The sequence below is a fragment of the Neltuma alba genome, unplaced genomic scaffold (assembly GCF_004799145.2).
Source record: "Neltuma alba isolate B1F8T4 unplaced genomic scaffold, ASM479914v2 tig00012689_pilon, whole genome shotgun sequence".
In the NCBI taxonomy this organism is placed as follows: Eukaryota; Viridiplantae; Streptophyta; class Magnoliopsida; order Fabales; family Fabaceae; genus Neltuma; species Neltuma alba.
The window spans coordinates 1-9910 of NW_021637117.1; the positions used below are offsets into that span (position 1 = coordinate 1).

Consider the following 9910-nt stretch of genomic DNA (forward strand, 5'->3'; position numbering starts at 1 on the left):
CAGTCAATGAAAATTGGTTTTAGTTCACAAGGATGCAACTTAATGACCTATATCTCAAGGAGACATAAGTATAAATGTTACTGTCGATGGAGAATCTTATAGTGGTCAAATTATAAGTATTTCTATTAATACTATTTGTGTTTTAAGGTATGTTCTAGTTCTAGTGAGTCGTTGAACTCAACTTACCCCGCCAAACTGTTAAATTTGTAATTAAGGAAAAACTTCCTTTCCAATAAAATCATTCCAAATAACAGAGGAAAGAAGCGTGGGTTCATATTTTATTCATATAAGTATTATTGTCATTATGAAATTAATCACTTTTTTCAGTATATTTTTCATGTTTATCCAAAAAAAGAAGAGAAAACATCTTCTCCTTACTTTTTTTCCTCATGTATGTCTTCTCCTCTCTCATTTTTTTTTTTTTTGTTTTTTTGGCTTTTATCCTTATCCAAACAAACTATAACTGGGGGCAAAAATGTATCAGGTCACTTGAACCAACCACTCAGTGGTATGGCAAATGATGATTTCAACATTAGATTAATTAAAGTTGGGCATTTTTTTAAACTAGAATTATTGAGATGAGGCACTTACAATAATGACACCAAAAATTATGATTATTTTACGAAAGACGTTGATCATATATTCATACACGTAGTGTTCTCTGGTTTGCCAAGTAATTTCTTTTTTCCCTCTCTCACCGTATCGTTTGGAAAATTATATAAAAATTAGTTAGGAGGTAACATGATTGATTGTATTTTATTTTTCTGAATTGGATGTCACGGTTCACACATGGAGACTTGGAGATCGAGTAAATGCGATCAAGATTTAGTAATCAACAAATTAATATATCAAATGACATATATAACAAATCCTATTATTTATAGTATGAACAATATGTCTAACAAAAGTATGAAATTAACATCTATTTTCTTGCAAAAGCTTTTGTCCCTTGACGGACCCAATAATTTCTCTTAGGTATGTAGAACTATGGATTGATTACACACATATATGTATATATATCTCATGTTAGTAGAGTTTCTTTGAATCCATGAGTAGTTAAATCTATTTGGGTAGTACCCTCTTCGGGTTGTACTCTCTTGATCATATATGTAAGAGTTAGATTATGGGGATATGTTTTTTTCAGTTTTAAATTGAAGATTTCGATACATTGTCTCCGAAATTTTTTTTTTTTTACAAACTAATCACGTATTAAAGAAAAGTTTTATATGAGATAAATTTCATTGCAAATTATTAAGCTCTATTTCCTAGTTATCTATCTCCTATAGTTAGTACTAGAGGAAGTATTAAATACTATCTCAGATCCTTAATATAATAATTAAATAATTCATTTTAAAATATTTTAAAAAATTAGTTAAGTTAGCTTTTATAAATATATATTGATTTTCTTAAAATACGCTTTTTATAATGCGTATTGAAACTACTTTTAATAAGAATTTCCTTTAATATGTGAAATAGGATGCTTTGTAAAACGACTATAAATTTGAAAAAAAAAAATGAATTGAGAACATAGTCTAACTCCTATATTATATTTTAGACCCGAGGGAAGAGAAAGTAACGTATGAATGAAGGACCGTAGTGAAAATGAGAAATTAGGCAAATAATATAGCCTTTAGCACGTAGATCAGAGGTGGTGGAGGGAGAGGAACCATAAATCTAAAGAATGAGTCTTTTCATTAGCAAAAAACAATCATTAATTTTCTTTAAAAAAAAAAGAAAAATTGAATGACTGGTTGGTGAAGAACTCCACAAAGTCCTCAAAACGACAAAAGGTGGGGTATTAGAAATTTGTCATCTCAAAAGCGACCCTCAATCATATATACGAAATCGCTATACATCTCTAGTGAATCGCTTTCAAAATACATATCTTGGTAGGCATCTTTGCTTCCCTAAGCCCTTTCACATCACCCCCCACATAATTCTCACTGTTCAAAGTTGGAATTCAATTCAGGTATATGACATATAAGAAGGTCTCAGACCAAAACGAGAGGTTGAATTAAGCATCTGCACAGCGCAGCTTCTGAGAGGACGTACGTCGGACAGCTTCGATTTCGTTTAACGAGTAAGCCAATTATCTTCTGTACCTCTCGCAGCATACTTCTAATATCTGGGAATGGTTGAATGTGCATGTGGGTGCTTTTAGTCTTCCACGGGCTTGTGTTTATGTTTGTTTGAAAGGTATATTTTGAGAACCACAGAACGAGCTGATGGCCTGTGTTCTGTTGATTCTTGACTTCTTTCTGCAGGAAATTATTCTCTTTTAATTGCATAAAGGAGTTCGAAGATGGAGATTTCACCCATTAGAGGGTTACCTGATCAAATGGTAAGATTTTTAGCTTCTCTACTTATAATGGATGGTTTGAAACTTGGTGTTTAGTTGGAAAACAAGGCAAAAACTCCAAGAGATAAACTATTGGACGATCCTATATATGTTGCTCACAAATAAATACAAGTAACCGATCAACTCAAATATCTGTTGACAGGACTTTTTCAAGTTTCTAACAAAGAAGAAGTTTCAATTACAAAAGAATTAACAGAGATATGTTATTTTGGTGAAACCATCAATATCGATATAAAATGTGAAAAAGTCTATAAAGTTTTACTATTCATAACACAACAGTTTTTCCTTTTCCTAATGCACAGATCCCCATATCTACTTTTCATGTATTTCGAAGCCGCAGAAGTTCTGGCTCCAGTTTAGACGACTCCGTACAATTAATTAATGTGATTTCTTTTTCCTGTTTGCAGGGAATAACAATGGAGGATCCTAGTTATCTTCATGAATGGCACTTGAACGCTTATGAGGATCCAACCTTACTACCCATAACCACTTCTGCTTTTGGAGAGACCTTATTACAGCAACATTCTTACTGTAATATATGAACTCAGACCTTAATCCCAAAATCAGTTGCATGCAAAATTCTTCCTTTAATGAAAGACCCACAAAGCAGATGAAAACCAGCAACACTTCATCATGTTGGAGTCCCAATACTCATGAGAGTCCAGATCATCAGACATCATCAGACCAGCTGCAATTTGCTTCTTCGTGTCCAAACCATCTTTCCTTTGTGAACCAGGACTACATAAATCACATGGGATTCATGGGGAAGACCGATAACAATAAGGATGAGACAATATTATTGTCTCCAGAAGTCAATGGCGCCAATAATGTTGCTGATCATGTTTTGATGTCTCAACAATCCTTGGGGAATCCGAACTATGGGTTCAAGACGACAAGCCAATTAGATCAGGCCAGGAAGATTGGGGCCATGATTCCTAATAATAGTAGAGTTTCTCAACCAGTGCAGGACCACATCATTGCTGAGAGGAAACGAAGAGAGAAGCTTAGCCAGAGGTTCATTGCTTTGTCTGCCCTTGTTCCTGGTCTTAAGAAGGTAAAAACATCCCTAATCTGATGATTTTTGAATTTTTTATAACCTGATATATGTTCTGCACCAAAAACTTTCAACAGATCTGCAAAACAAATGAATAAATCAAAGAGATATACTCCTCCAGTTCTTAATTTATGAAATAATTGTGGAGTAACTCTTAGTCCTAAATATAAAACCTATTTTCTTCAAATTACGCTATTGATACTCCCTCAAGTAGAAGAAGGAGGGAGGGAGGATATTAAGAAAGATGATTATGGTGTTTAAGACAAACATTCTATTTTTATTATTATTAACTAATTTAGTTAACTATCTTAATCTAATCAGACTAATTAAATGGGTCTTATATTAAGAATTAAATGAATATGTTATGGATTTTATACAGTGAGCTTTTAGTTTTATTCTATCTAAAATTGCAGTTTTTCATTTGAGTGAGACAATACTTATATGCAATGAATGGTTGATATATTGAAACATGACAATATTGAAACCTCTCTTAAAAGTTATGGAATCTAAACCGAAGGGATTATTTGTTTTACTTGTTTACTGATAATTAATTTGTATTGTTAAGTTCTGAATTTGTTTAGGTAGGCTACTGTACGCCTACCAATTCAGATTATGGATCCCACCACATGGAAAACTACTAAATTGCTTTGATATGTAACAAAATTGCTTTGAATCTTATATGGCCAACTCTCTTGTGTAAGTGGGTGGTTTATATGCATCTATACAAATAAAATAGAAGGCACCGGCTACCTCGAAATCCAGATCTACTTTTTCGTAAACTAGATTATTTTAAATTTTTTTCTGATTAATCTTTGTTTGACAACTCCAATAAAATGAAGTAAAACTTATATTTGTTTGCAATAAGATGATTCTTTTTATTTATAATTGTTTTTCATTTTTATATCGAATAAGGCCTTAAATTTAAATCTGAACCTTCTCAGTATGATTTGAAGAATAAAGATAATAATACTAATAATAATTATGAAAGGACTAAAATAAAATGCAGACACAAAGACCTCTTCTCAATAACTTTTCAAATGAAATGATCCGTTCCTTGCTGTTTCACGTCAAAACACCTTCCCTCTCAGCCCTATCAGAAACCCTGATAAAAAGGCTGCTTTGTATTAATTCAAAATTTTTTCCTTCTTATTTACTGTCAAACAAGCTGGTTATTGAATTTGAATTTATCAAAACAGATGGACAAAGCTTCTGTGCTTGGAGATGCTATAAAGTACATGAAGCAACTGCAAGAGAAAGTGAGGATTCTTGAGGAAGAACAAACAAAGGCAAAAACAGTGGAATCTGTGGTGATTGTGAGGAAATCTCATTTTCTTCCTTCTGAAGCAGCAGAAAATTCTGACTCTTCTTCAGATTCTGGTGGAGCAGGATCGTCTTCCTTCGACGAGACAGTGCTCCCAGAAATCGAAGCAAGGCTCTGTGAAAGAAGCGTTCTCATAAGAATTCACTGTGAGAAAATCAAAGGAGTTCTGGAGAAAGCAATAGGTGTGATAGAAGATCTTCATTTAACAGTCACCAATAGTAGTGCCATGACTTTTGGGAGTTCTGCTCTTGATATCACAATTATTGCTCAGGTAATTGTACATATTTCTTCACCTTTATTAATTAATTAATAGGTGAAAATAATAAAGGAGTCACACAATAAAACGACTATTTGATTTAATTAGACATATTTCCATGTACATTAATTTCAGTTTGCTGTAGATTTTGAAAGTTCATATTTTCTGAATATACCAAATAATGGTTAAAATAGGTGTTTTGTGACTGCTTGGAAAAAAAAGAAAAAGAAAACTTGCCGGCGTTAAACATTACATATAGGTTAAGTCCCCGTGCACTGCAACTGGCTTTTAGTTTATATTTACCTAATGAATATGAGACAAGATCCAACTCATTCTCGTATAGTTTGGCTAACTCACATTCTCTAGCAACTTTATGGTTCAAAACTTTTTATTCCCGTCCGTGAGCTTTACTATACCTTCATTATCAAGCTTTATAATATTAACGTCCTCCTTAAAAATATTATATATATATATATGTATATATATAATACTGATGCGGACAAAATTTACTACCTTCATTGAGATTCGAGCAACGAGGGGGCTGAGAGAGTTAGCTACAAGTAGAAATTATATATCTTGCAATATTACTGTATTCTCTCTGTAGTTATTAAAGAGCGACATTTTTTGTTTTACTGTACAGATGGATTCAGAATTTTGCATGACTCTGGAGGATCTTGTGGGAAACCTACGCTCAGCCTTTAAATCTTTCATGTGAAGAAATAATAAGTTACAAAATAATCAAGCAGCCGAAGGCTTCAGAACTTGAAAAGAAATACACTTCACAGTAAAATGTTTACACACACACACACACACACACGCAGCAGCTCAAGTTGTCAAGTGTATGTTGTTATGTAAGTGTCCTGTTCTGTGTTATACAACGTACGTAACGCCTGTGAGACCATCCACACCAAACGATGTTTATATATGGATCAAGTTTGTTTGTATTAGGGTTTTTTTCCCCAGCAAAAGACTGTGTTACTGTTTCTAACATGGTCACTCACAAAAGCTGGATTTTTTTTTTTTAAGGATCTGTTTGGCAGATATGAGGTTGAGAAGTTGAAACCACCTGCTTTATTTCTGTCCCCTTTTCTGAATAGCTTGATCTGCAGAAAATAAATGAGGCTTTTAGGGCGTCCTGACAAACGGTGCCTTCATCGTTTGGTTGCTTTTTCACCTTCAAAGAGCTAAATATGATAATGTAAAAGTTTGTTTCACAGTGTCAGTGATGGATAATGATAAATAATGTTTTTTTTTTCCCTTTTCTCTTGTTCTCTCTCTCTCTCTCTCTGTTTTTTTAAAATATTAACGTGCAAATTTGTCTCAGACGCTCAGAAGTTTTTTTTTAGTATAAATTCACCATAAAAATTTAAAATTGTGACAATTTTTGGGGTGCAAATTTGTCCGGAAAATTTTTTTTATATAGAAATTTGCCCCGGAAGTATAAAAGTTGTTCCATTAATACGTGTAGGTACAAGAGTTTCATTTAACCTGTCAAAACTTGAAATTGAAACATAAACATTTTGGAACTGATATTTCAAAGTGCTATCCTCATCATGACACCCAAAAAAAGAATCGGTGCTGAATAGAGAGAATGAAATAAAATTTATGTCTTTATTAATAAATAATCATTAAAAATAATTAATATTTTTTTAATATTAGCATAATAAATAATCATACAAAAGTAATATAATAAACATTATACAGTGTTTTCTTCTTCTTTTTTTCCTTTTTTCCCCAACAAGACTGAATTTGGTGTTTCCACGACGAGCTGCTTTCCACTTTCCAATTGATGGCTCGTTTAAGAAAAATAATAAATTATAAATGTCAGGAGGTGAGTTAATTTTCAATTTTTAATTAATGATAAAGAAAATGTCTAGAGTGAAACGTGTGGTTTGAAATAGATAATTTTCATTGATGCAAACATAAGTCTATTTAATTAGATATGTATCATATTAAAAAGAATAACAATCACACGTCTTTGGCCTTTGGGCATCATTTTCACCTTCTATAGATACATGTTATTTGATTTGCATTAACCAACTCTGATCATCCAGATTTGCTGGAAAGCGATATAATTAAGAATGTAAATATATAGTCCTCATGTTGTGATAAAGAGTTAGTTCATAACTCATAAGATCATGAGTTTGAATCCTACTGCTCATATGAGACCTTGTTGGTGGATAATTTATATGTAATTTTGTCAGCATTTTCTGAGCCTGAAGGCATAGCTTGACCTTAGTGAACCCTTAGATCCCAGCTTACCTAAACTTTCTTTGATAAATATATATATTTATATAGTGCTCTTAATTCGTCAAAAGCTAGCTAGTTCTAAGCTATATATCTATCTATCTATATAGATATCCCCTTCTTCAATTTTTTTTTAAAGATATGAGATTTATATATGTAATTTGTTTATACATTATGAATAATATCTCATATTATATATTTATTTACAAGTATACTTGAAAGGACAGGGAATGATATAATAAATTAATGGTCACAAGTGTAATAGTAATGCGTAATTAAGGCAGAACAGCTCATGATTAGTTAGCAATATTGGGAAATGATCCTATCATTTATGTGAGATTATATATCATATGACCCAACTAGTGTCCACGTTCACTATCCATTATTGGATGCACGTAATAGATTTTTTTTTTTTGGAAAAATAAAAAAAATTATACTATAAAAGTTTATTGTACATCAATTACATTTTAAAATTATGATTTGTATTTCACCACAGCTAGATTTTTCTTTTTTCATATCAGATACCTTTAGATCGGACCAACACACCAGTTAATTAGTTTCGATTTCAATCTGATTTCAAAACATTTGTACGTACACACACACACACACAAGTCCCTAGCTATATAAGGCTTTTTCGTTAGCGAACAAAGCAGCTAGGGTTTTTAGGGTTTGTTTGGCAGATGAATAGTTGACTGATTGAAAATGCTAGCTTTCTGTCTCTTTAATGTGTGTGTGTGTGGCTTGAATTATTGTAGAAAAGAAACGAAAATCAAATTATATATGTGTATATATATGATTCCGGTCGATAGGATTCCAATATATGCAATATATGTGTCGTATTATTGTATACTGAAAGAATATTATGTGTTCCTGATTCTTCTCTAGGATGTTCGATTATTTATTTATAATTAATTGGATACCAAAGTTAATACTCCTCTGGTTCAAAATGTAACCAATTTGATTAGATTAAAAAAATAAGATAAGTTAGTTAATTATAAAAAATATTTGTTTTTTCTAAAACACCTTAATCATCTTTCTTACTATCCTCCCTCTCTCTCCTACTTGATTATGATTGAGGTAGTATCAAGAAGTGTAATTTAGGAAAATTTAATAAATATGAGAAATAGATCTTATATTTAGGATCAAAATTAACTCAATAACTAGGTCATATATTAAGGATAGAAGGAGGAATATAACATATAAGGATTGAACATCTTTGAAAATCAATGTTAAGAATAAACCATTAACATTTGCTAATTACCTCAAACTATATATACACAACATATATTAGGAAAATGCGTTTAGTTTTCTTTCCCCCCCCCCCAAACAAAGTGCATATAGTTTCGGTTAAACTAAGCGATATTATAATTATTTTAAAGAGCCCCAGTTGTTTATAAAATATATATAAAATAAAAAAGATAGGACCCCAATGAAAAATAAACAAATACATACACGCATAAAAGAGTGATTATGCAGCCGAAGGAATTTATTACTCATACTCCAGATTAAAAAAATGATTGCTAAGAGATTTATATTTTAATTTACAATTTAATATTAAATTCTATGCAACGAAGTTTTCTTCTTTTTAACTGAATAGTGCAATTTATTAAAACCAGAAAGGATTAGGTGCCGGGGGGCGTTTTCAGTGTAAATTATATACTAATAATTAAATTTTTAAGAAGATTATTTAATTTATTTCTATTTTTAATTTAATAGGATTTGATCAAGGCAATCCAAAAATTATAAGACCTACAATAAAATCCTTACAAGTGAATTATTATTGATTAACCATTATACTTAATAACTTATTGGAAGGCAAATCAAATTAAAATTAAAATTTTAATTTCATTTTCCGTATTGTCTTATCCATGGAAAATAAAGAGATTAACAGTACAGGTCAATAAAAAAATATCTTAAGTACCATTAGATGTCACCTCTGTTATTGTGGAACTAATAATATTAATATTTAATATATTCTATTTAAGTTAAGATATTATTTATTATTATTATATTATAAGTAAGTATAAGAAAGTATAAGTAACTATAAGAAAGAATTTAGACTACTACTAATATTTAGTTATTTAGTATTGAATTTAATACTATAATATAGAATAGTATAATATAAAATATAAATAGTAAAAATAAAAAAATAAATAGTAAAAGTAAAAAAAGTAAATAAGTAAATAGAAACATTAGTAGTATTAGTAGGAATATTAGGGCTATACGGACTCGAACCGTAAACCTTCTCGGTAAAACAGATTAAACTTATTATTATCAAAATGATTTGAATTGCTTTACAGACCCAACGTGCATCTTTTTTGCATTGGGCTTTTTCATTAACTGATAGAAAGATCAGTTAATCTACCATCTTTTTTCTTAACAAAAAGAGAAAGATAAGGAGATGGCTCCATGTGCTCTGATTTTGTTTTTATTCCAATCTAAGAGCACTACCAAAGTGTTTCAAAGAAGGGTTATCCTGACGTAGGTCTGCTTCTGGCCTAGATCAACTTAAGTTAAATGGAGTCTCTATCAACCTTCTTAAATTAAAGAATCAAATATGAAACTTCATACACTTTAAAGTTCATAAGATAGGACGAAAAGATCATTTTTTTGAGGTCCCTATACTCATTATGCCTAGCATTGAATAGACTAGGTATTCACCTTATCAATATC

At 31.1% G+C, this 9910-nt stretch overlaps 1 pseudogene; it reads left to right on the top strand.

The window, feature by feature from the left end:
* Positions 1-2292: 2292 nt before the first annotated feature.
* Positions 2293-5856, top strand: LOC114729875 (transcription factor bHLH18-like; annotated as a pseudogene).
* The last annotated feature ends 4054 nt before the right edge of the window (positions 5857-9910 follow it).